The 21,849-nt window shown below is 36.4% G+C and overlaps 1 long non-coding RNA gene across 1 annotated transcript in view; it reads right to left on the bottom strand.

Moving 5' to 3' along the window:
• The window catches only part of LOC140524204 (uncharacterized), a 75,978-nt gene that overhangs the window by 29,249 nt on the left and 24,880 nt on the right, over positions 1 to 21,849 (bottom strand). Inside the window, exon 2 of the long non-coding RNA XR_011973602.1 lies at positions 2,506 to 2,611. This is a non-coding gene — a long non-coding RNA (uncharacterized lncRNA). The remainder of the gene's footprint in view (positions 1 to 2,505; positions 2,612 to 21,849) is intronic.

The raw sequence follows: 21,849 nt of genomic DNA on the forward strand, positions 1-21,849 counted from the left end.
AATCGATCTAAAGTCAGGTAACCTGGAGTGCATTTAGAAAAGAAAAAAATACGGAAAAAAACTAAAAGGAATTCACTTTGACATTGTAGAATCTATTGGACAGTTGGCCAGATCTTTAATTAATAGGGCCAAAGGGGTTCTTGCCTTACAGTGAGAAATTTATAGAATACTAAAAGCATTCAGCGTCCCAAAATCATGAATTTTAGAACTAAAAGGGACTTAAGTAGCCATATAGTCTTACATATATATATATATATATATATATATATATATATATATATATATATATATATATATATATATATATATATATATATATATATATATATACATATATATCTGAAAAAAAGAATTCTCACCGTAACACATTTGATAAGTGGTTTTGTTAAGTTGTTATATAACCTCTGCTTGAAGACCTCCAGATGGGGAAAATTCCTATCACTAGCGGTAGCCTGTTTCAATATAGGTCATCCAAAATTGTTGAAAATCAATCATTAAATTAACATCAATGTAATCAGTGTTACTATGTGTGAGGCATGATGGCAAGCCTTAGGGATGGAAAATTAAATTGAAATAGTCTCTGCCCTCAAGGATCTTTTAATAGAAGAGAAACAGAGAGAGAGAGAGACAGAGAGACAGAGAGACAGAGAGACAGACAGACAGACAGACAGACAGAGAGAGGGAGACAGAGAGACAGACAGAGAGAGGGAGAAAGAGAGACAGAGAGACAGAGAGGAAGAGAGACAGAGAGAGACAGAGAGAGACAGAGACAGAGACAGAGACAGAGAGAGACAGAGAGCCTAAAAACATCTGAAAAGTTTGAAATTTGACCTGGCAGATTTTAATTGTTAATAAGAAAATCCCATTAGATAATTTTTTTTCAATATTTGATTGCTATAGGAGAAACCTATTCTAACCCCACATCTTTCTCTCAGAGAACATCTACATTCCCATTGAGCTCAGCTTCCTTCAAAGTACTCCCCTATGGATTTTCTCAGGACTGGAGATGAAGGCAAAGAAAGCTTTTGAGAGGTTTTCTTTCTTTCTTTCTCCTTTTTTGAATTAAAGCTGTCTCCTCCATCTCCTAATATAAAGGAAAAGTCCTTATCAAAGGGGTAAATCTGGGGTCGGAGACTTTCTATAAGTTAATAGTCCAGATTTGAGCCGGAACATTGAACCAGACAGCTCAGCCACCTATAATAACCAATAAAGTTGCCATGGAGCCACAGTGACAAGTCTATATTATCTCGAATTCCTTTTTCTAAATGACAGGAAATGCTTAAATTAGCCTTCCCTTTCTTCCCCACCCCATTCATGCTTAGAGGGGAAAAATAGTCTGAATGATGATGAGTGAAAAATAAGTCTTTTACATAGCTGATGAAAACACTGAAAGCACAGCGCATATTTGGTAGTCTGTCCATCTTTCTGGGAATGCATACAAAATATTTCATAAACATTTTAGTTTGCAAAACAAGGAAAATGATGAATATATCTATATCTATATCTATATCTATATCTATATCTATGTCTATATATCTCACATCACATTTTCCTCACAACAACTCTGTCTGATAGGTAGAGAAGCCTAGGGGTAGGAAGGTGTTTGCTGTTGATTTTTGTTTTGTCTTTTGTCCAGACTTGTGATCTCAATGGAGCAAAGTCTCAATGTGGAAATAGATCAGGAATGTATCTTTAACTTAGTCTTGTTTGAATCACTGAGAGATTAACAGACTTGCTCATGACCATGCTGCTAGTGTTTATCTGAGACATGTCTAAGACACAGGTCTTCCTGGTTCTCCGTCTGGTTTTTGGATTGTATTTAGGAAACATCGTTTAGGAAATCATCATTCTTTCAATGATCTTAGCAATTCATTATTGCAAAACTCATTTCTTAACATGAATAACTTCCCCGTTGAGAGCCCCAGCATTCTCTGAAAAATCTAAATATAAATTTCCAGTAACCCAAAAAGCAATGGGGAGCTAAGTATCAGGTGTAAGTAGGGCATGGTTTATTATAAATGATTTGTAAGCAGTTGTGTAAGGTTAATCATCTATGAAATGTATGATCAGAAAAAAAAAATAGTGGCATAGTCATGTGAGATACTCTTGCCACCTGAGGGCTGTATGTATTAAAATACCTAGGGGAAAGTCTCTAAAGCTTTTAATAATATATTCTGTGAAAGATTTATAAAAAGATGTAGACTAAAAGGGCACATGATGACAACTGAAAGGACTGTATACTGTGTCACTAGAAGAGGGGATTCTCATTGATTAGCTTCTGCATTCATTGAAGCATTGATTTCTATCCTGTTACACACTTTGAAACACCATGATCTATGAAGGATGAAGATGCAAGATGATCAAAAGTTCACCCTTGCCCTAACTGAGGAAGATATTACATTAAAAGAAGCACAAAAGTTTTGGGAATGGGGGAAGAAAATATTCATTACAAGTCCAAATTGTAGCCTGAGGAGAAATGAAAAGAGGGTTGAGATTGGAGCTCACCTTAAATGGAGGTTCTGGGAGGAGACATCATTGTCTGAAGTGTGAATTCCATGACTGAAGTGATCTTCCAGGATTAAGAGTTTTACTGGGTATGACATCGGGCATCCTGGTATGAAATGGGGTTAAGCAATGAATATTTTTTTTTGTTTCTCTTTTATGACTAGTCCTGACTTTCCAAACTTCTTTATCCACTTTTTCCCAACAGCCTTTTAATGCTGGAAAGCTCCTTCACCACCATGTTTCAGCATCCTTCTCATCCTTTAAGATTCCCCATCCTTTGCAACCTTCTCAGTCTGAAAAAATCACTCCAGCCCCTTCCTCCCCCACCCAGTTTTCTTATTCCAATTAATCATTTCCTCACAGAACTACTGTTTTAAGGAAGAGCCTCCATGTCAATTACGTGTAGTCTTTTTTCCTATTTGAGCCCTATTCCTGGCTTTCTGGATTTCTTTCTCTACCATGCCCCTGGGCAGGTGAGGGTCCCTTTCCTTTCTCCTTATGTTAAGTCTTCACCCTTTAGGATGTAAGTTCCTTTAGAGTACCCTTTCTTTTGTATTGATTCAAGAGTTATTAGCCTTGCTTAGCACATTTTCTGGCTCCTAATAAGTGCTTAACAAATGTTTGCTGGCTTGATTTAGAATATAATAGAGTAGTAGAATACCACAGTAGAATATGATCTCCTTAGGCAGGAATTGTTTCTTTTTTATTTAATATTTGTTTCTATCCCTGTACTCTAGCATAATGCTCAACATACAATAGATGTTTAATAAATGCTAGTTTATTATGTTACTGATTTTTACACAAATACACATATATTCATATTTTCAGGTATGAATATATTATGCTTTATAGAATTTGAAACATAAAAAATTCACCCTTCATTATAAGGATGAAATAATCAGGTTCTAAAGAAATTTAATTGACTTAGCCAACAAGCTAGTTAGCATATAGCCAGTAACTTGCAAAATTGGGAAATCAAACCTAGCTCCTCTGTCTCCAGATCTCTGTATCTTTCTATCAAACCAGCATGCTGTTCATCCAGCTGTATGTTATAATCTGGGCAATATGCTTCTTTCAACCATTTTTTAAAAAGTATAGATTATTAAAACAATCTTTTAAAATTATGAATTTCACACAAAATGAGACTTTATAGTGATTATAGGCTTGATATTATAATCATCACAATATCATCAATGAATAGGAATACTTGGAAAGTCTCATGAATCTTTCTTCCATTTGGACCCAGACCAAGACATCCTTCATGACTCTGATGAATATATTCAGACACATATGTATTTTTCCTTTGTCCTCCCTTGGTAAATATCAATGGGCAACTGAATAAACTTATCTCTGTAGTCACAGACCTTTTTACTTTTTAATATTTGTGTGGGAAAGACCTTGATTGCATTAAACACACACACAAACACACACACAGTCTTTAGTTCATGAATATATATATATATATATATATATGTATATATATTCAAATGTATGTGTGTTTGTGTGTGTGTGTGTGTGTGTGTGTGTACACACACATACCCATCCATGGATTTTAGACATAGTTGCATTGCATATTCTCTTTAGTGCACAATAAATTATATGACAGTTCATGTGGTAGTTAGTTCTACAGCTGTTAAAAAAGGCCATAAATTTAGCATCCTTCCATTCACACTGAAAAAAAATAATGGCAGAGTACTTTCTCAGGCTTGCCAAATATGCATATGAGACAAAGTTAAAGAGTGATTATAATGCTGTATGATGGAGTTAGGATTAAAAACACATACCTCAAAGCCTAGGGGGCAAATTTAACAAGAAGGAATTTAGAAGATACAAAGTCTTTTCAGTTAAAAGAAAAGTCTGTATAAGATAAAGAAGGAGAGAAGTGGTGATATGACTTTCATGTAAAAAAGATCAGACAGATTTAGTGGACCACAAGTGAAAAATGATTCAACAGTAAAATGGGAGAAAAGAATGTTTATGGTGTCATTTTTGTGATTATTTGTTTTTGAGATGGGATCTTTTTATGTTGCCCAAGTTAAATAAGCATTACAATTATGATCAGCATTCATGCTTGCTCTGGTTTTCTAGCCTGGGCCATTTCTTCATACCTTAGACATCTTAGTAGCCCTTCACTCTCCAAGACTCATCATATCGATGCCAGATGGTGTGGACAATCAAGTATTTTTAATCCTACTACATTTTAGAACTCCTAAATTGAAGCCACTGATCAGGTTTAGCCATACCACCATCCAGGGCTCTAGGTGTACACCACCAGGCATAGCCAAATGCAATCTGACACTGCATTCAGTGAGAAACTACACTCAGAAAAGCATGTGTTTTTTTTAGTTCCATTTCACATAGCCAAATCATATCTGGTCCTCTATGCAGTTCAGATTGCCACATTTTAGGGTGTATGTGATATTCAGATAGGAGTCGCACCATTGCTATGAGGTTTTCACAAGGCCCTTTCAAGGCTGCTCATTCACCTTTGGTGTCCAACTGTCATGCAATTTTTACCTCTGACTCCAAGAAGCTTTAGCAAATTCAACAGCCATAAACCAGTAAAACCATTTCAACAAGTGGGCTAAAAGAGGTGGAATGTAATCAACAGGCCTTAGACCCATTGGTGGTTTGGGGGATCTCAGTATAGCATCCAAAGACTTCCCTGGCCATAATGGGAGGATGAGAACAATTTGCTACAATGCTACAAGGTGGCTGAAGATATCTCTGTGGAGTGCTTAGAACTTTTGCAGACATCAAAGGTGCCAAGGTCATCCACTGGATCCCAGGCTACCACCAGTTATCTTGACTTTGATATTGCCACTGGACTTCACTGACTCAGGGAGAGTGAGGCCAATAACTTTGTGCAACTCAATTAAATCTAATTCATTCACAAGTCAAGATATCACTCTGAAAACAAAAGATGAAGGGCAACAGTATCACAACTTACAAACAACACTGAGAGCTTCCAACCATGCTGACTGACTAAACGGAGATAGATCAACAAATTCATAAACACCTTTTCCTATCAAAAATTCGAAATTAACACTGGACTAAAAAATGAGCAAGAAATACAATAAGTTGAGTGAATTAAAATAATTACTTATTAATAGTATATTATATGTCAGCTATTGTACTAAGTACTAGGGACTGAATGAAAGGCAAAAAATATTACTTAGCAAATAGATAATAAGAAATTTAATAAAAACCTCATTCTTAACGATCTCACATTCAAATAGGGAAGACAGTACATAGATAGATAGATAGATAGATAGATAGATAGATAGATAGATAGATAGATAGATAATACATTAGAGATAATAAAAATAGAAGAAAAAGGATGAGGAATAGAATCTTTTTAGAAGATGAGATTTAATTGATACTTCAAAGAAGTCAGAGAAGACAGAAGGTGGAGAAGAGGAGAAAATTTGTAGAAGTAAGAATTATGTTGATGGAGTGTGTTGTAGAAGGAATAGTGAGTAGTTTATTGTTGATGAAGTAGGTTGGGAGGGAGTATATTGTAATGCTAAAATGTAGGATATGGGGGAAAGGTTGTGAAGGACTTTCCTTGTCAAACTGAGTATTTGATATTTGATCATGGAAGAAATAAGGAGCAATTGGAGCATATTGAAAGAGAGAGTGAGGACATGGTCACATTTTTACTTTACAAAGATCAATTTGATAGTTGAGTGGAGGGTAGAATATAGTAGAGAAAGGTTTGAGGAAAGGAGACCAAGCAACCTATTGTAAATGTCTAGGCACAAAGTTATGAGAGTGTGGTTGCAGTATTGGAGGTAAGAAGTTGCACATGCATGAAATGTTATAAAAGTAGAAAGAAAATGACATGACAGAAGATCGGATGTGTGAGGCGAGAGAGTAAAGAGTTGAGGATGGGCCTGGGTGATTGGGAGGATGGTGGCATCCTCCACAGTTCTGAAATTTAGAAACAGATGATGCAAAAGCAAGGCCTCCCCCCCCCCACCCCATGACATACAAAGTGAGGAGTCTGCTATCACAGGCTCTCAGATCTGCATTTCTAAAAGAAAAGGCAGCTTTTGAGGGGTCAACAATCACTTTAATCAAGCACAAATATCTTTCATTTAGTGCAGGGAAAAAATCAGCGCCTTGAACTTTAGAGAAAATACCAAGAAATGATAATCAACAGACATGGCTTCCAACTGTTGACATAAGCAATACATACATCATAGATCAACAGACAGATCCAACTGCCTGACCGTTACATACATACATAGTTTCCAGAGAGAGAAGCACCACCGTCTAGGTTTTCAAAGCTGAGGTGCTCCTTAGCTGCTACCCATAGTCTTGACTGGCTAAGCAAACACTTCTAATCAGTAAGCTCCAAAGTAAAACCTCACCTCAGCATCTTTATACACTTTTTAGAGCCAGAGGATGCCCTTCAGATCCAGTGCTTCATTAACAAAAAGTGTGGTTCTACAAATCTTCCCAGACCTATTAATGGGTGGGTAAGAACTTTTTTAATCACATTAATATAATTAACAATACAAATACATATACTGTTTCTAGTTAAAGAAACTCTTATTTCTGTACTTGAATCCTAGTAAAGACTCTTGGTTGATAAAGGCAAGATTCAATCAAAAGAAAAGATTCCATCTAAAACAAAAACAGCAAAAGATCCTACTTTGCTTGTCATGGATGAGACCTAGGAAGAGGAGAAAGATAATGAATTCAATTTTGATTTCATTGTTGTTCAGTTCTTTCAGTTGTATCTGATTCTTCATGACCCCATTTGGGATTTTCTTGGAAGACATTGTACTGGTTTTCCTTTCCCTTCTCCAGTTCATTTTGCAGATTAGGAAACTGAGGCAAACAGGTTAAGTGTCTTGCCAAGGATCACAAAGCTAGTAAGTGTCTGAGGCTAGATTTGTACTCAGGTCTTCTTGACTCCACTCCAAGCACTTTACTGTGCCATGTATCTCCCTTTTAATTTTGAACATGTATGAATTTAAGATGTCTCTCGTAGACTAAGCTTGAGATGTTCAATAGGCAGTTGAAATGGTAAGAATAGAAATGAGAAAAGAGGCATGGACTGGATAATTATATCTAAAAATCATCAGGATAGAGTGGGCAAGGAGGTGCAATATAAGATCACTCTGGAATGATAGGTTGGATTGTGAAGGATTTTATTTCCTTTCTTAGAAGCAGTTGGTAGTGACTGAAGTTACTTGAGTAGGGGATTAGCATGGTTACACAGCTTTCCACCTTTATTTTTTAAGTGCTGTTGCCATGTCCTTATGTCCTACATCAAGACTGAGGTGTAGAGCAGGCTAAGATATTTCCTTCATGTTTATTGCCTTTCTCTTTCTACTTTCCTATACAAATGCCATATAGAGAAGTTTTCTCTGACTCCTTCATTTTCATATGTGACAATTCAACAACAAACCTTCCATTTCATTCATAAGTTGTTTTTTTTAATCCTGTAAACTATCACAGTCCTTGACATTGATTTTTCTGTGTGTCACAGCTCAAGTAAAGGATTTTTTCCCAATTGATAGAGTTTCTGGACTTCTTTGGAGTCTTCATCTTAGCAAGCATTTTATGTCAGTTAAATTTCTGTAAGAACTGCTGATAAGGAGAATCATTGCTTTTTAATTTCCTTCACTTCCCAGTTTTCAGAGTCAACAGCTTGATTAAACAGTTCAGATATGAGTTGCTATAATCACACACAATGTCTTCTCATCTTTATCTTTTCCCCTCTGATTTCATATTTATTTTGACTATTGCTTAAATCAGTTGATGATGTGACTGCACATATACAGCTGATTCTGAAATGATGACTGTCTCTATACCTGGTCATTTCCTGCCTTCTCAGACAGAATCAATTTCATTTTTTATGATTTCCCAATATATAACATCTTCAGATTCTCTTCATGAAAATTTTCATAATATATAGGCACAATAATTCTGATTATTCTATACATACTTGGCCTTTTTACACTATTTTCTACGACCATATTTACAAAAGAATTGTTGTCATTGTTGTCCCTTGTTTTTTGTTTTGTTTTGCTCCCTTATACTTACATTCATTCCTTCTTGGAATGCAGCATTCCTGGATTTTGCTATAGAAAACCTTGGGGGCAACTGATACAGAGGCAGAGTTGAAGCCAAGTATAACAATGGAGCTGCCAGGAAGACTTTTGTGCTCCATCTTGCAGCCCTCCAATCAAGGGGAGAGTGGGGAATGTTGTCTTCTTTCATTTGATTGTAAGCTCCTTGAGTGTAGAGTCTCTCTCTTTTCTACTTCTGTCCTCAGGATGCAGCATATTGTTTGACCCCAATAGCTACTTAATAAATGTTTATTAAGTGGTATTAAACTGATTTGAATTTTAATAGAGATTTCATTGTGAATACAGTTTGATTCATTCATTAGTGTCCCATCTCAATAGTTTCTAAACTAAAATTGAACACTAGGTACTTAAAATCAAACTAAAGGTTATATGTGATCTGAAGACTATGTAAAATTAATGTTTTTGAATATTCTCAGAACTCCCCAACACATTTACTACTATTCTACCACTATCACTGATGAAGTAAAAGACATAAGAAAGGACTAGGATCTGTTGAACATTTTAGACCATTTTATAAGCTGTTACTTGCATTGTTGTCTATTGTGCATTTTGGTTTTCTAATTCTCATTATTTCAGTGTGTACTGAAATACAATAGATTAAAAAAATTCTTGTTTCTATAATTCATCCATTTTGAATTGAACTATTTCTGATGAAATTATATAAATCCTTTCTGATAATTTCTTCCTTATATAGATGTTCTTTACTAACTCATTTAATGATATGTTCTTGAATTTTGTTGTTCATTGATGTCGAGACAACATTAATATTTATAATAGTTCTGCTCTTTATTTCCCATTAGATTTGAAAGAACACTTTTCCTTTGTCAGTCCTTAGTTTTTTTCTTCCAAGTTCTATGATCCTTCAGATACAATTGAAATTTACATCATTTCTATCGATTCTTTTAGTACCTGAAAATGTCATTCATCCAAGTCATTTGGGTTGGAGGCATCCAAATATCTAAATCTTCTCTTAATATGTGCTTCCTTGTAAAAAAAATATTTAGAAGAACAAAAATTTTAAACATTTAATGAAAATTTAATCTATGTTGCTAGATGCTATAAAGAAACATGTATATGTATATGTACATATAACTCTTATCCATAGTATCACCTTTTAGGGTCCATTCTATGAAACTCACCTTTGGGAATGAATTAATTCTTTTTTATAATATTCTTGGTAATCTCTTCTAACAACAATATATGCCTTTCCCATGACTCGGAATCTTTAGTATCACCTTTTTAGTTCCAACTTACATTATTCATAAGCCAAGGGACCATCTGATTTCCCTCCATCACTTGAATGTTTTCCCTCCTCACCCTTGTCTCCTGGTTTCACTAATATACTTCAAGAATCAATTCATACCCAATATTCTGCAAGAGCTCTTTCTAAATGGTACACATAGATACACAGACACACACATACACACGCACACCCTTTCTATATTATTATCATCCTTTTGAGGTCATCATCAATTTACACCAAATTTATCTTGTATGTATGTAGATGGAAATTTGTATGTTGTCACTCCCATTAGAATGTGAGGAATGGCAGTTTTGCCTTTCTTTGTATATCCAGTACTTAGCACAGTGCCTAGAACATATAAAGCCCTTAACAAATATTTGTTGACTGATTGATATGCATCTGTGTAGGATATAAAGATTAATGTCTAAATTCACAGAACAAAGTTTCTGCTTGAAAAGCACTCAGTTTCAGTGGCCATTTGAATACGTTATCATTGACACAATATTTGTTTCCTTCTATAGTTTTTCCCAGTCAGCAAGAGTAAAGTAGGACTTTGCCATGAATCAAAATTCTTACTATCACCTTGGTAGATCGCTTCTATGAAATTTACAAGCCCAGAGATCATGAATCTATAGGTTGCTTATGTTGTCGGAAGCCATTGTTATCTGTAGTAGCTGTTAAAACAACAGCCTTATATTTCAGTTGTTTATTAACATATGAAACTTTGTCCTTTGATCTTACTGAAAAGAATAAGCAGTTAGTCATCCAGAATAGTTCTACCCCAAGATAAACATTCAGCTTCAAGTTGATAGGAAGTTTTATCTACTGACTGTTTTCCAACTTATAAACTATCTAAACATGATCTCTGATGCTACCTTAGAGAGGTATAAGACAGACAGTGCACTGATGAGAGCAGGTCAAGTATTCCAGAATGCCCTTGTGTGCAAGACTTACTGCACGCACACACACACACACACACACACACACACACACACACACACACACACGCACGCGCGCAATCTACAAAGCTTCCTTCAAACAGCTTTTAGACCACCAGGGTGGAAAACTGTTGGGTTTTACTCCCTCTTCTCTGAAGTTTAACTTTTCAATTTTCACAGCTAGAGGTAGTCATTAGCTAACTACCAGGTATAATACAAATTAGATTCTTCTCATCTATCTAGGACCTGGTAGCAAATATTATATTTATTTATCCATATTTCTCCTTATCTGAATTACAAACCCCAGATATTTCCACATTATCTCTGTCCATCCAACACTTTAATCCAATCAAGAGAACCTTTTAAGGTATTAAAAATCCAAGTATACTCATATATGAGCCCACTTGTGCAAATGTACATGTGTGCTCACCTGCATGTGTACATACAAACACACACGCACACTCTTTCTCTTTGTTCTCTGTCTCTGTCTCTGTCTCTGTCTCTGTCTCTCTCTCTCTGTCTCACCCATACAAATACCTCTTCTCCTGAAGGCTGCTGAGGTCTGGCTAAAACACACCACAGCTGCTATTCTTTTTTTTTTTTTTTTTGTAATGTTTAACAATCACTGCCATACAATTGTGATTTTATCCCCCCCACCTACCCCCCACTCCCCCCCTCCCTCCCCACGACTGCATACAATTCTGTATAGATTCTACATATACTTTCCTATTGAGTATATTTTCACTATAGTCATGCTATGTAGTCAGACTAAGATAAATGAAAGAAATCGTATAACAAATCAGATCATGATACACAAACGCATACACATACACAAACATGATCTGCTACAATATGTGAGTGACTTCCATATTTCTCTCTCTGAGTGTGGCAGGCATTTTGCCTTGAGATCCTCCATTGGGATTTTTTTTTTTTTTTGGTAAGAAGTTCTTGTGTTATTACACAAATCTAAGTGTACCAGAAAAAACTCTCACACACTGTGGTTGTTGCTGTGCATAAAGTTCTCCTGGTTCTGCTCCTTTCACTCAGCATCAGGTCATATAAGTCCTTCCAGGCCTCTCTGAAGTCTTCTTGTTCATCATTTCTTATGGCACAATAGTACTCCATTACATTCATATACCATAATTTATTCAGCCATTCCCCAATTGATGGACATCCCCTTGACTTCCAGTTTTTGGCAACTACATAGAGTGCTGCTATAAATATTTTTGTACATGTGGGACCCTTCCCCATTTTTATGATCTCTTGGGGATATAGTCCTAGTAGTGATATTGCTGGGTCAAAGGGTATGCACATTTTTGTAGCCCTTTGGGCATAGTTCCAAATTGCTCTCCAGAATGGTTGGATGCGCTCGCAGCTCCACCAACAATGAATTAGTGTTCCAACTTTCCCACATCCTCTCCAGCATTTATCATTTTCTTGTTCTGTCATGTTTGCCAATCTTATAGGTGTGATGTGGTACCTCAGAGTTGTTTTGATTTGCATCTCTCTAACCAATAGTGATTTAGAGCATTTTTTCATATGATTATAGATAGCTTTAATTTCTTCCTCTGAAAATTGCCTGTTCATATCCTTTGACCATTTATCAATTGGGGAATGACTTGTATGATTATACATTTGGATCAGTTCTCTATATATTCTAGAAATGAGGCCTTTATCCCCGAGCTTAGCTGTAAAAATTCTTTCCCAATTTACTACATCCCTCCGGATTTTGGTTGCATTGGGTTTGGTTGTGCAAAAACTTCTCAGTTAAATGTAATCAAAGTTATCCATTTTGCATTTCATAATGCATTCTATCTCTCCTTTAGTAAAGAATTCTTCCCTTCTCCATAGATCTGATAAATACACTATTCCTTGCTTCTCCAGTTTATTCATGGTATCAATCTTTATACCTAAATCATGTACCCATTTGGACTTTATTCTTGTGTACGGTGTCAGGTATGGGTCTATGCCTAATTTCCGCCACACTGTTATCCAGTTTTCCCAGCAATTTTTGTCAAACAATGAGTTCTTATCCCAGAAGCTGGGGTCCTTGGGTTTATCAAACAGAAGGTTGCTATATTCCTTGCCTACTGCATCTTGAGTGCCAAGTCTATTCCACTTGTCTACCTCTCTGTTTCTTAGCCAATACCAAGTGGTTTTGATAATTGCTGCTTTATAGTACAGTTTGAGGTCTGGTAGCGCTAGGCCACCTTCCCAAGCATTTCTTTTCATTAGTCCCTTTGATATTCTGGACCTTTTGTTTTTCCAAATGAATTTTGATATTATTTTGTCCAGCTCTAGAAAGTAATTGTCTGATAGTTTAATTGGTATGGCACTAAATAGGTATATTAATTTGGGTAGAATTGTCATTTTTATTATATTAGCCCGACCTACCCATGAGCAACTAGTGTTTTTCCATTTACTTAAATCTGACTTTATTTGTGCAAAAAGTGTCTTGTAATTGTGTTCATATAATCCCTGAGTTTGTTTTGGCAGGTAGACTCCTAAGTATTTTATACTGTCTACCCTAACTTTAAATAGGATTTCTCTTTCTATCTCTTGCTGTTGGACTTTGTTGCTAATATATAGGAATGCAGAAGATTTGTGTGGGTTTATTTTGTACCCTGCAACTTTGCCAAAGTTGTTTATTAATTCTAGTAATTTTTTACTTGAATCTCTTGGATTCTCTAGGTAAATCATCATATCATCTGCAAAGAGTGATAACTTAGTTTCTTCTTTGGCTATTTTAATTCCTTGGATATCTTTATCTTGTCTAATTGCTACGGCTAACATTTCTAGTACCATATTAAATAATAGTGGTGATAATGGACAACCTTGTTTCACCCCTGATCTTATTGGGAATGCATCTAGCTTATCCCCATTGCATATAATGCTTGCTGAAGGTTTTAGATAGATACTGCTTATTATTTTATGGAAAGTTCCCTTTATTCTTACATTCTCCAATGTTTTTAGTAGGAATGGATGTTGTATTTTGTCAAAAGCTTTTTCTGCATCTATTGAGATAATCATGTGGTTTTTGTTAGCTTTGTTGTTGATGTGATCGATAATGCTAATAGTTTTCCTAATATTGAACCAGCCCTGTAGTCCTGGTATGAATCCTACCTGATCATAATGTATTAATCTCGTGATAAGATGCTGTATTCGTTTTGCTAGAATCTTATTTAAAATTTTTGCATCTATATTCATTAGGGAAATTGGTCTATAATTTTCTTTCTCTGTTTTGTCTCTTCCTGGTTTGGGTATCAAAACCATATTTGTATCATAGAAAGAATTTGGGAGGACTCCTTCTTCCCCAATTTTCAAGAATAGTGTATGTAGTATTGGAATTAACTGTTCCTTAAATGTTTGATAGAATTCACTTGTGAATCCATCTGGCCCTGGAGATTTTTTCCTAGGGAGTTCATTGATGGCTTGTTCAATTTCTTTTTCTGAGATGGGGTTGTTTAAGTATTCAACTTCCTCTTCTGTTAATCTGGGCAATTTGTATTTTTTAAAATATTCATCCATCTCATTTAGATTATCGAATCTGTGGGCATAAAGTTGGGCAAAGTAGTTTCTAATTATTGTTTTAATTTCCTCCTCATTGGAGGTGAGTTCACCCCTTTCATTTTTAATATTAGTAATTTGGTTTTCTTCTTTCTTTTTTTTAATCAGATTGACCAAAGGTTTATCAATTTTGTTAGTTTTTTCATAAAACCAACTATTGGTTTTATTTATTAATTCAATAGTTTTCTTAATTTCAATTTTATTAATCTCTCCTTTGGTTTTCAGTATTTCTAATTTGGTATTTACTTGGGGATTTTCAATTTGTTCTTTTTCTAGCTTTTTCAACTGCAAGCCCAAGTCATTGATCTCCTCTCTCTCTATTTTATTTATGTAAGCATTCAAAGATATAAAACTTCCCCTAATAACTGCTTTTGCAGTATCCCATAAGTTTTGGTATGTTGTCTCACTATTGTCATTCTCTCGAATGAAATTGTTGATTGTTTCTATGATTTCTTCTTTACCCCAACCCTTCTTTAGAATTAGATTATTTAGTTTCCAATTGATTTTTGGTTTCTCTTTCCATGGCCTTTTATTACATGTAATTTTTAATGCATTATGATCTGAAAAGGATGCATTGATTATCTCTACCTTTCTGCACTGGATTGTGAGATTTTTATGTCCTAGTACATGGTCAATTTTTGTAAATGTTCCATGTACCGCTGAGAAAAAAGTGTATTCCTTTCTATTCCCATTTAATTTTCTCCAAAGATCTATCATATCTACCTTATCCAGAGTTTTATTTACCTCCTTAACCTCTTTCTTGTTTATTTTGAGGTTGGATTTATCGAGTTCAGAGAGGGGGAGGTTGAGGTCCCCCACTAGTATAGTTTTGCTATCAATTTCTTCCTTCAACTCCCCCAACCTCTCCTCTAAGAATCTGGATGCTGTACCACTTGGAGCATACATGTTTAGTAATGATATTGCTTCATTGTCTATGGTGCCTTTTAGCAGGATATAGTTTCCATCCTTATCCCTTTTGATTAGATCTATTTCTGCTTTCGCTTTGTCTGAGATTAGGATTGCTACTCCTGCCTTTCTTACATGAGCTGAAGCACAATATATTCTGCTCCATCCTTTGACCTTTATCCTATGTGTATCCCCCCTTTTCAAATGTGTTTCTTGTAAGCAGCATATTGTTGGATTATGGCTTTTAATCCATTCTGCTATCCGTCTCCGTTTTATGGGAGAGTTCATTCCATTCACATTCACAGTTATGATTACAATCTGTGTATTTCCCTCCAACCTCTTTCCCACCATTTGTGCTTTTAGCTCTCCCGTCTCCCTTCCCCTGCTCAATAGTATTCACTTTTCTCCCCCTCCTCCTGCAGCCTTCCCCTCCTTCTTTTGACCCCCCTCCCTTTTAGTCCCCTTTACTCTTATTGCTTCTTTCCTCCCTTTTAGCCACCCTCCCCTTTCTTCCCCCTTCCCCTCCTACTACCTATAGAGCTAGTTAGGATTATCTACTTAAGATTATTGTTCCCTCCTTTGAACAAATCAGATGAGAGTACCTCTCAAACAATGCTCATCTCCCTCCCCTCCTTCCCTGTACTATAGTTTTGTACTTCTTCCTGTGATATAATTTGCCATTTTCTGCTTCCCCCTTTCCACACCTCCTATTACATTCCTTTCTCATACTTAAATCATATTTTTGACATGACATCATTTACTTTATGCCCGTTCCCTCTACATATATCCCTTTTATCATAATAGCTGCACAGTTCTCAAGATTAACAGGTATCATCTTCCCTTATAGGGAGGTAAACAGTTTGCCCTAATTGAGTAGCAAGTTTTTGTTTTTATTTTTTCCCCTCTGTTTACCTTTTTATGATTCTCTGGAGAGCTGCATTTGAAGATCAAATTGTCTATTGAGTTCTGGTGTTTTGGTCAGGAAGCTCTGGAAATCCCTTATTTTGTTGAATGACTTTCTCCTTGCCTGAAATGTTATGCTGAACTTTGCTTGGTAGTTGATCCTTGGTTGAAGTCTCAACTCCTTTGCCTTATGGAATATTGGGTTCCAATTCTTTCAATCTTTTAATGTAGAAGCTGCAAGGTCCTGTGTGATCCTGACTGTATGTCCTTGATATTTGAATTGTTTATTTCTGGCTGCTTGTAGTATTTTCTCCTTCACTTGATAGCTCTGGAATTTGGCAACTATATTTCTTAGGGTTTTGAGTTTGGGATCCCTTTCGGGAGGGGAACGGTGGATTCTTTCGATGACTATTTTGCCCTCTGAGTCTAGTACTTCTGGACAGTTTTCCTTGATGATTTCCTGGAAGATATTGTCCAGACTCTTTTCTTCATCATGGGTTTCTGGCAGGCCAATAATTCTTAGATTTTCTCTCCTGGATCTATTTTCCAGGTCAATTGTTTTTCCAATTAAATATTTTACATTTTCTTCTATCTTTTCATTCTTTAGATTTTGTTTGACTGATTCTTGTTGCCTCATTGAGTCATTAGTTTCTACTTGCCCAATTCTAATCTTCATCGTAGTGTTTTCTTCAGTTAGCTTTTCCATCTCCTTTTCCATCTGACCAATTTTTCCCTTTAGGGAGCTGTTTTTTCCATTTAATTTTTGTACTTCTTTTTCCAATTGACCAATTTTCCCAGTTAGGTTTTGGGTTTCCTTTTCCATCTGATCAATTTTCCCAATTAGGTTTTGGGTTTCCTTTTCCATTTGATTAGCTCTTCCTTTTAGGGAATTATTCTCTCCAGTTAATTTTTGAACTTCCTTTTCCATTTCTTCAATTTTCTTTTTCAGGGTGATGTTCTCATCAGTGAATTCTTTTTTTATGGTTTTAAAATCATTGGCCAGTTTTTCTTTTATATCCTTCTTCAGACGTTCCAGGTAATCTAGTTGTGCTTGCGAGAAATTCATAGTCCCATCTGAGGTTTCAGATGGAAGTACAGTCTCAGCCCCAACCTCTTTGGTGTTTGTGTTTTGGTCCTTATCCCCATAGAAAGATTCTATGGTTTTTTCACTTTTCGTCTGCTTTTTCCTATTCATGATGTTGGCTGAGTGTTGTAGCTTTTGGTTCTTTCAGTCAGAAGGTACAGATCTTTAAGTTGGGCTGATGTGTGTCTGGGCTAAAAGCAGGCTTTTGTTTTTTGTTTTCCAGATCAACCCTGGGGTTATCTTGTTAGGTGTGTGGGAGGTGTGGTCTGGTCTCAGGCTATCTCCTCAGCTGACTTGAGGCAAAGGCATGGTCAGGGGATGGTAATCCCAGCTTCCCTATTGTCTTCCCTTTTCCCCTGGAGGGCTGGGGCACGCCTAGAAGCTAAAGCGTGTTCCCGCCCCTCCTGGGGCTCGTCTCCTGGCTCTGAGGCTTGCCTGGGTCTCAGTGCGAATTTTCTCTGCCCTGGGTCGTCTGTCCCTCCAGATCGCCTCCACCACAGTAGGAAGAATCCCCCTTTGCCACTTTTCCAGCCTCTGGTGTTATGAGACCACCCGCCCCCTTCTGCTGTTCCCGCTGATCCAGGATTAATCTGGGGAAGAATTTTATGGTTCCCTCACGGTCATCAAGGGGGAGGAGAGAGCACTTACTGATCACTCTGCCATTCCAGTTCCTGGAAGTTCAAGTAGTGACCCACCGAAGTCCGTCTTCAGGCTGAATATTTCAAGGGCTGCTGCGGTGATGTCTGGCACTCAGCGGCTCTCACTGGCTCGGCCTGGCTTATCTCCTGCTCCGCTGGTCTCGCCCGCCACTCTCGGGCTTCTCTGCTCCCCTCCGCCCTGCCACGCTGACCGTGCTGTGCTGTGCGCCGGGGTCTTACCCCCGCGGAACAGATCCCTCCCGTGGACTCTCCGGTCCAGCCTGGGCTCCGAATCCGTCAAAGTCCGTCACCCACTGGATTTTACACCTCCAAAGTCTGGTCAGACTCTCCCCCCAGAGATATCCAGAGGAGTTTTTCCAGGAGCTGAGGTGAGTCGTTGCTTTCACTCCGCCATCTTGTCTCCGCCCCCCCACAGCTGCTATTCTTAAAACTATAGAGTGGGTCACTAATTAAATCAGTTACTTTGACAGCAGACAAGCAACTTGACTACCTGAGAATCTAATTAATATTTATGAACCCCACACATAAATGACCATAACCGATTGTATGTAGACTCACATAAGATAAATTGAAAACAGATATTAGAATTTTTCCTTGGGAAACACATGTTAAATTTTAAACCTACAAGTATGTGTGTGTATAAAACACATACATACAAATATATATTCCTGAAAATATGGGAGATTTTACCTTCAGTTTTGAACTAATATCATTAATATTTTAATCAGCTATATTTTATTTTACTATTTCATATTCATCATTTGCTTTTGAAAACTTTTTAGAGAAATCCCTTAGTATTATGTCATTGGAATAGTTATTTATAATACAAAATTCAATGCAAATGGAAACACTTTGTGGGTAACAGAGTAATATTCTTTATTACACAAACTGATTTCCTCCTTAATGACAGAACACAATTATATACCATTATTCCTAGGTAGTCAATAAATATCTATTAAGTGTCTACTATATACCAGGCACTGTGTTAAGTGCAGAGGATACAAAGAAAGGTGAAAGTCAGATCTTATCTGTTGAGGAACTGACAGCTGCTTATCTTGGCTTGAAAGGATCTTATGAAAGGAAACATTCATGTATTACACGTCATTTTGTGCCACATCTGGAAATTTTATTATTCTACTTTGATCATCTATTTAAAGAATCAGTGTTAAAATAAGTGAATTATTCATAAAATTCAGTAGAGACTAAAAATAAAATATTTTGTTACATTATGAAGTCTCGATTTAATTAATGGATTCCCACTTACGTTTATTGAGCACAGACCATCTGTAAAGCATCATGCTACTTTTTCAATAAACACTGAGTGTACTTGTTTAGTTGCTAAACTTAGCAAATTCCTAAGAAATCTGTATAGAAGGATCTTACACTGATGCTTCATCATGGCATAGAGAACTACAGAAAGACCTCAGGAGCACTAGATGATGTGCTTCCTGCATTGCAGCTAGGGTTGGGATTTTGTGTAAAGCCTTACATAAGGTTTGCTGAGTCTGAAAATAAAATCTCAAAAGTCGGAAAATGGAACAGAAATTTAACAGCAGAGAGATAGGATGATCCTTAGGGAAAACCAGTCATCGACATGGCATTTCAATGAGAGACAGAGAGAGAAAGAGAGAGAGACAGAAACAGAGAGACAGAGAGAGACAGAGAAAGAGACAGAGAGAGAGACAGAGAGAGACAGAGAGAGAGAGAGAGAGAGAGAGACAGAGAGAGAGAGAGACAGAGAGAGAGAGAGAGAGAGACAGAGAGAGAGAGAGAGGAAGAGAGGGAGGGAGGGAGGGAGGAGTGGAGGGACCCATAGTCTTCCATCACTTCTCCATAACACAGAGGCTCCCACACTGAAGAGGTACCCATTATCTTCATAACAGACAATATGGAAAACAGAATATGGGGATGGAAGAGAGTGGGAATTGTCCTAAAGACAGCAATTGTGAGTGTCTGGATTATAATCACACCTTAAGAGTCATTCCTGAGAGAGAAAGAAGAGAGGAAATAAAAAGTTCTTTGTTCATAGCCAAGAAATAGAAGTGGGTTAAGAGAGGATTGTACAATGAGAGAAAAGAGTTAATGTAGATGAGCCTTATAATTGTATATAGTTGGGAGAGTGGGCTGCATCCTATGTTCCTAATCTCTTGATTGATTACCCCTTGAAATTAAGCATTGCATCACAAATGGTTAGAAGAAAATGAGGGAGACAAAGCCCTGCCTAACTACTGATCAGAATATCATTACGATCTATTTATTTTTGTTCATTACTGTCCAATTTATTGTGACCACATTTGGGGTTTTCATGGCAAAGATACTGGAATGGTTTGCCTTTTTCTTCTCCACTTCTTTGTACAAATGAGTAACTGACACAAATGGTTGAGTGACTGAGGGTGGATTTGAACCAAGATCCTCCTGACTCTGGGCCAGCACTCTATGCACTGCACCACCTAGCACTACCATTTAACATTGCTAACAGGAGGAGAGTCTTTATCTGGGGAACTTTCTTTTTAGCCTTTTATTCTCCTCTTACTATTTTATATCTTCCTTTTAAGTATCTTCTCCACCACAATTACCAAATGTTCTATGCTTAGAGATATCCTTATCTAACTTTAAAAAATGTACATGTATATCTGTACATTAGACAGATCATTTTTGATATTTTATTTCACTTTGTTTGAATTTAGCTAACTATCTTGGCTTTGCTTACTATTTTTGGAATGATTACTTTTTTCTTTAGAATTTTGACAAATGCTTTAAAATAAATGTATCATTCTTACACAAGTTTTAGAGGTTATTTTCTAATTCTTTTTTATTTTGGACTTTGTTTTATTTTTGTCTTGAATTTCTATTTTCAAACCTCTCATGATTATTTCATTATATGGCACTCCATCTGCTAAATTTTTGACAAATATTAATAAAAAAGTCTATCATTCAATGGAGTTAATAATACATTGAGTGTTTGCTGAAACTGTGCATCTGTTCCATGATTCAGATTTTAATGCCTACTCATCAATTGGTATATGGCTGTGACTTTGGGTTGCCATTAATTTCATACCTGTTCTTTGCTTTGTGCCAAATCTTCATTGAATGATTCATCATATTACTATTTTATGGTATTGTATTTGACTAATGTTTAAATAATATATGTTTAAAGCTTAAAGCTGCTTCATTGATTGTTTGAAATCATCACAGATCAATTAATTTAAAATATGGATCTTATGGCATGTGATGTGGATTAACTTCTTGTAGGTATTGATTTTCATAGAGGTCTTCTGACATTAGGTTCAATTTTGTGTTTAAATATTGTGATATTTAAAAAATATTCTAAGAAATTTTAAAGGAGCTGAGGAAATCTAATGTAGTTTCTACTAAAGTTAATCCAAGAACTGCTAGAAATGTGCTTTGTAACTAGTCAGATCCATTTCATCACTCAAAAACTTGGGATACAATCATAGTGGAAGATAAGACCTGAAATTGACTTGCAAACTCCATCTGATTTGGTGGAGATAATTCAGAGATTGAAAGTCTTACTGAGCAAATGGGGTGACTCAGCAGATAAAAAGAGAGGTAGACATGTCTCAAACAGAAGTCTCATGTAGGAATGAAGCTAAGGCTAGATCCTCTGTGTCAGAAATAGATACCATCACCTGTTGATGAGGAAAGGACAAGTCTCCTGAAATGAAATGAGAAATACAGCTTTTGGTCCAGGCAGAAAGCATATCCTCTGAGTCAGGAACTATAGCCCCACTTGTGCATGAAGAAAATTTTAGATTCTTTCATTTGAATAGAAATTTAACACCTGTGACCTAGATATAAATTAGTTATATACTTACAAGGAAATGTTTTAAGTCTGAATTATGCATCTTGTCTGAGAAAGTATCAGATCCCTGGAAAAAAAGTTTGGGAAGTTTGAGTCAACAAAGTGATAGTTCTG

This window comes from Notamacropus eugenii, chromosome 2, assembly GCF_028372415.1.
Source record: "Notamacropus eugenii isolate mMacEug1 chromosome 2, mMacEug1.pri_v2, whole genome shotgun sequence".
Classification (NCBI taxonomy): domain Eukaryota; kingdom Metazoa; phylum Chordata; class Mammalia; order Diprotodontia; family Macropodidae; genus Notamacropus; species Notamacropus eugenii.